The following is a 6,084-nucleotide window of genomic DNA, read 5'->3' on the forward strand; positions in this document are numbered from 1 at the left end:
TCGGTTTTCCCTCTTTTTGCTCTGCTAGGGTTTCACTTCTTCTTCATTTTTCATTTTCGGTTTGTTCTTCCATTGCCATGGAAGGCTAAGTTTCTGGACTAAGTTCCTTTGGTAATGTATCACAACTCTTGCGGTTTTGTTATTAATGCATTTTCGGTTTCTTTATTGTCCATTGCTTAGAAACTAATTGGTTGAGTTTATCTTCACTTAGTTGATTTACTCTCTTTAGTGCGTGAATGTTTAGTTCGTGTGAATTTGTTAATCGTTTCATGCTTATACTGATTTCGCCTAGTTAGAGGTTTAGGTTGTGGAACATTGAATTGATTATCGCTTAGTTAATTGATTCTCAACAAATTCGGAAGTTAATGGTTGGAATCTGAAAATAATCTTTTGAAACCGAGGATTGATTTGTAAACAAACCAACCAAAGGGATTTAGCTTTTTTATTACATTGAAGTCCCGAGGAGTGTTCTTCTCTGAATCAACTTTCTTGAGGTAAATAGGACCTTGAAATCTCATGTGTCCTAGCTTACCACATTTGTGGCAAGTGAAGCGCTCTTTGTTAGCTTTGCCTTTTCTAGTTAACTCACACGCTTCTTTCTTCTGAAAACGTTTAAAGCCTCATGTCTTTAAGAATTTTCCGAATTTTCGTACAAGAAGGCCCAATGTTTCATCATCAATATCTGAATCAGACTCAACATCTTCTTTCTCTTCAGTAGGTTGAGACGTTGTTGCTTTAAGAGATATGCATTTCTTCTTATGGTCTGATTCCTCATGGATCATCAAGCGCCCAAGTTCCATCTCATGCTCTTGAAGCTTTCCAAATAATGTTGCCAAAGGCATGGAGTCAATATCCTTAGATTCCATGATAGTTGTAACTTTTGGTTGCCATCTCCTGTCAAGACAACGTAAAACTTTATTCGTTAATTCTTCTTTGGTAAAAAATTTATCTAGAGCAACTAAATGGTTTACTATATGTGTGAATCGCTTTTGCATGTCACCGATAGATTCACTCGGCAACATACGAAACAACTCGTACTCATGTGTCAGGGCATTCATCCTGGTACGCTTGACTTCGCTAGTGCCGTCGTGAGTCACTTGTAAAGTGTCCCGTATTTCCATGGCACTGTGACACTGCGAAACCCGAAAGAATTTATCATAGGATAGGGTCGATGTGATGATGTTTTTAGCATGTAGGTTGTAATGAACCTTTTTATGATCATCGGTCCATAAACTCTTGAGTTTTTCTTTCGGTTCTTCGTCCACTAGATGCTCTGGACGAAAGGCTCATTGACTATGGATTCCCAAATATCTGAGTCAATGGCTTCAATGAATATTTTCATCCGGACTTTCTAGTAGGCGTACCGTTCGCCACTGAATACGGGAGGGCAGTTAACGGATGCGCCATCACCGCCAAAGGGGTTAGTGGAATGCATTTGTTTTCCCTTTAGGATCAAGTGTATGCGGTTGAGCTAGCACGTCGTACTAGCTCTACCACTTGTTAGGTATCAATGGACAAAACACACCAAGAAGGGGGATGGTTGAATAGGTGTCACCGTTACCAATTACCGCTTTTCGCACTTAAGTCCTATTCTAGAAAAAGCCCCAGTTAATCGATTAACAGCTTCTCTTAATCAATTAACGCACAGAAAACAACAAGTTGCAGAATGGCTTATTGCACAGCCACTCACCGATATTCAAGAACAGATAAATCATATATTTTTTAACAGAATTAAAATAGATACAGAAAATTAACAATATCCAAAATATCAACTAATATTAAGCAATAATACAACTTGAAATGTAAAGAGATTAGGGATAGAAAAAGCCTACAACAAGTAATTTTATTTTAGTTCGTTTGCGGGTCCACTTGCAAACTACATCCAGGCCTTCCCTTTTGATCTCGGTAGATTTTCTTCACTAATATTGAATCGAATGTATTGTTACATGCAAACTTCCAATACAAATACTTAGACACTCCCTTCTTGAATCCAAGAACCCACTTTCTTGGTTTGACTATTCTAATCGCCTAAGAAAACCTTTATTACGATCTAGCCCGAACCGAGAACTTGTTCTAAACTCAAGACCTCTAAGTCTTGGTGAAGACTCACTGAATCTCTTAGGTGGTAAGACACCAAGAGACAACTTCCCTCATTACAAAAACAAAGTATTAAAAAGCACAATGTTGCTCAAAATATTACAATTGAAATTTAGCTAAAAAACTATATAAAACTCACAAGTTATCATGAATATGTATGAGTTCATTAATATGTTGAAACACATAATATATACCCTAAAATTCTCTTAAAGAAATGAAAGAATCATGCAAGAAAATATAGAAATGTTTAATATATTAAACCACATGCAATAAGATGACAATTAAAGCCTAATCATGGTACTATCTCTCACTATCTCACAATGCATTTCACTCTGCCTATATGACACAATTAAGCACAAAAAATATGCAACTAGCAATTCTGAAAATGAATGATGTGATGCATGATACATGATCTAAAAACACAGTTTATATAGAAAACCTTTCTGAGACCCAGTTAATCGATTAAGTGCCCTTTTAATCGATTAACGGGCTGTTGGGAATAATCGTTTTCAGTTAGATGTTAAAACCATAATCACGTTAATCGATTAACACCTCTCTTAATCGATTAACTAGCACATTTTTTAGCTAAATGATTAAATGGTAAACAACCTATATGTTATGCTTATCAACTATACGTGTTTTACCAATATATTATGCCTAAGATGCACAACTAACATATATGATTAATGCCTGAACATATAATAATCTACATAGCATGTCTCATGTAAATGAAATGATTATTTTTAAGGCTTGTGAGAATTGCATCTAGGTTTACCTAACCTAGACTCAATATCTAAGGTACACATCTAAGACTTCTAAAAATGACTCTATTAAAGAACCTAGTCTAGATATGAAACCCTTGAGTCTACGACATATTGATTTATTGAGTCATCTTCAAGATTTCACTAAATCCTTGTCTTCATCAAAACATAGGCAATCCAATAGTGATATACTTGACACTTTGCACTTTCAATCTCCCTCTTTTTGATGATGACAAACTCCACACCAAATCTTGTTTTGATGCATAGCTTGATGATAATGACCCAGCTTTTGATAATTCTCCTTGGATATATAGATAGAGACCTCTCAAACATGACTTGTAAACCTCAGCAACATCAAATGAATTCTTAACCCAGTACAATCACCAATGCTAGCACCATTGGTGGACAAACCACCCACATTCATAAAAAATTCCTCACTCAGCTCAAATAAATTTCCAGAAACCATAGACAAATACTACCTATCCTTATATCTAAAGTTGGCATAAAATTCTCTAATCAATGTAGGGTATATATTTCCCTTTAATTCCATAAAAGTGAAAACTCCTTGAATTTGCGTGCCTTGCGGAAATTCAAAATTTTGTTGCGCCATCCAAGTTAAATCGGCATACCTGATATACGTTAGTTTAATGCCTTGAAACTTTGACAACCGAGTCTCCTGCAAAATGAGAGAGTAGTAGGGGTCTCCATGGTCTTGCCTCACACTTGGATTCGAACATGAAGCAATAAGAGTCTTTCACGCGTGTTGAGCAGTTGTCTTAATCCTTTTTGAACGACCTCTTTCCATTTTGATTGCAAAATCGAGAGAATTAAGAGGTGTAGGAGGATTTTGGGATGAACCTAAACTTAGGGTTTGGAATTAGGGGAAAATGGGTTTCTTGGAAAATTTGAGAGAAATTGGGGTGAAATGAAGTGCAATATGGGTAGACGGTGAGGTTTAATCTTCTTTCATGCTAAAAACTCATATTGTGTTGTTGCCTCTGAGATTTAGAGAGAAAATGGGATAGATAGGATTTGAAAAGGTGCCAAAAACGTTGGTGTTTCTACTTTATCTGTTGCCGTTAATCGATTAAGAGTTGTACTTAATCGATTAATCATAGTTAAAATTCCAGATTTTCAGAAGAATATGCCTAGGTAATCGATTAAGATGGGACGTTAATCGATTAAATATCGTGAAAAATAAAGTGTTGGCTACTGAAACTCATTCTAATCTATTAAGACTCATGGTTAATCGATTAACAGTCAGATTTATAGAATCAATTAGGTTTTTGAGTTTTAGAAGCATGCAAAGATTTCTAACATATATCAAGCAATTTTAAGCAAACATACATACATATAGAGCTTGTTATACTAGATCATGAATCATATTAGGAATAGGATGCATTCAACAAATATTCATTTTGAAGCATATTAGACATTTAACATGCGAAACACATAATAAAGAGTTAGACGATTTAATCAAGATATTTTTCATCAAGGATTCCATGTTCACTTCGAAGAACATAGAAAGTATCTCGTGAGAGAGGCTTCGTGAAAATATCAGCTAATTGCTTAGTGATTTCAACAAATTCATGCACACAATCGCCTTTTTGAACATGATCATGCAAGAAGTGATGTCTAATTTCTATATGCTTGGTTCTCGAATGCAAAACGGAATTCTTGGATTGGTTTATGGAATTTGTATTATCATATTTAATGGGGATCTTTTCTAGATTGAGACCAAAGTCCTTAAGTTGCTGCTTCATCCATAGGATTTGAGTGCAACACACGCCGGCAGCGATATATTCTGCTTCGGTGGTGGATAAAGCAACACAAGCTTGCTTTTTATTGTGGCATGCAACTAAAGAACTGCCTAGTAAGTGACAAGTCCCACTAGTGCTCTTCCGATCCAACTTACATCCAGCAAAATCAGAATCAGAATACCCTATTAAGGATAATGAGGCATCCCTAGGATACCATAATCTCATATTTATTGTTCCTTTTAAATATCTCATGATACGTTTAACAACACTATAATGTGAATCTTTAGGTAATGCTTGAAATCTAGCACGCATGCAAACACTAAACATAATATCGGGCGGCTTGCAGTCAAATATAATAAAGAGCCGATAATCCCTCGATACTTGGTTACCTCAATAGCTTTTCCCTTTTCGTCTTTGTCTAGATAGCAAGCGGACGCCATATGTGTAGAAGCTTCTTTACAATTTTCCATGTCGAACGTTTTTAGTAACTCCTTGCAGTACTTCGATTGATGAATGAAGATGCCACTATACAATCAAAATATGACAATTTATCTAAAAAGTGTTGAATTAAGTTGGTTTTACATGATTTGCATAGGATAAGTGCCATGAAAAGTGTATAAAAATTAGGTACTTTTGGCACTTATCACTCACCTAGAGTGACTGGTATTGTAAAGTTGCCTGGATCTTAAGTCTTCTCATGTAAAGACTTCTGAATAATAGCACTTCATCCAACTTCCAATGTCATTGCTTCTTCTGAAAACTTCATTTTCTTTGTCAATAAATCTTTCATGAACTTTGCATATGTTTTCATTTGTTTCATAGCTTCCATGAAGGGTATGATGATCTGTAGGTTCTTGAATAAATTCATAAACCTAATGTACTGTCTTTCTTTGTCTTTCTCATAAGATTTCTTAGGATAAGGGAGATCCTTCAGTTGAGGTAGATCACTCTTCCTCTTGTCATTATTCTCCCTTATTGATTCCTCCTTGTTTACGACTCATTCCTCTTCTTGTACATTTTCATTCTTTTGTGCTTCTCTGATTATAGTCCCTCATTTCTCAATGTTTGTTTCCTTAATGACTTCCTCCTCAACTGCCAAATTTTCACCAATACCCATACCAATTACCTTTCCACTTCTAGTAGTGATAGATTTACAGTGTTCCTTAGGGTTGGTTTAAATATTGGCTGAAAATTGTTGACGATCTGGATGTTGTTCCACCATCTATTTTTGCCAATTGTCTCACTCGTGTCTCCAAATTTCTGATAGAAGCATCAGTATTCTTCTGATTTGTGATGGAGACTTGCATGAATTTCTCCAAAGTTTCTCCGAGTTTTGTTTGTCTCTCATGCAATGGTGGGTGTGGACCCTATTGATATGATGGTTGAAACGGTGGTTGCCTAGTAGATGGTCCTGCTTCTTGCCTCCAGCCATAATTCTGGTTTTGATTTCCCCTCCAACCTTGCGA

Source organism: Lupinus angustifolius, chromosome LG03, assembly GCF_001865875.1.
Source record: "Lupinus angustifolius cultivar Tanjil chromosome LG03, LupAngTanjil_v1.0, whole genome shotgun sequence".
Classification (NCBI taxonomy): Eukaryota; Viridiplantae; Streptophyta; class Magnoliopsida; order Fabales; family Fabaceae; genus Lupinus; species Lupinus angustifolius.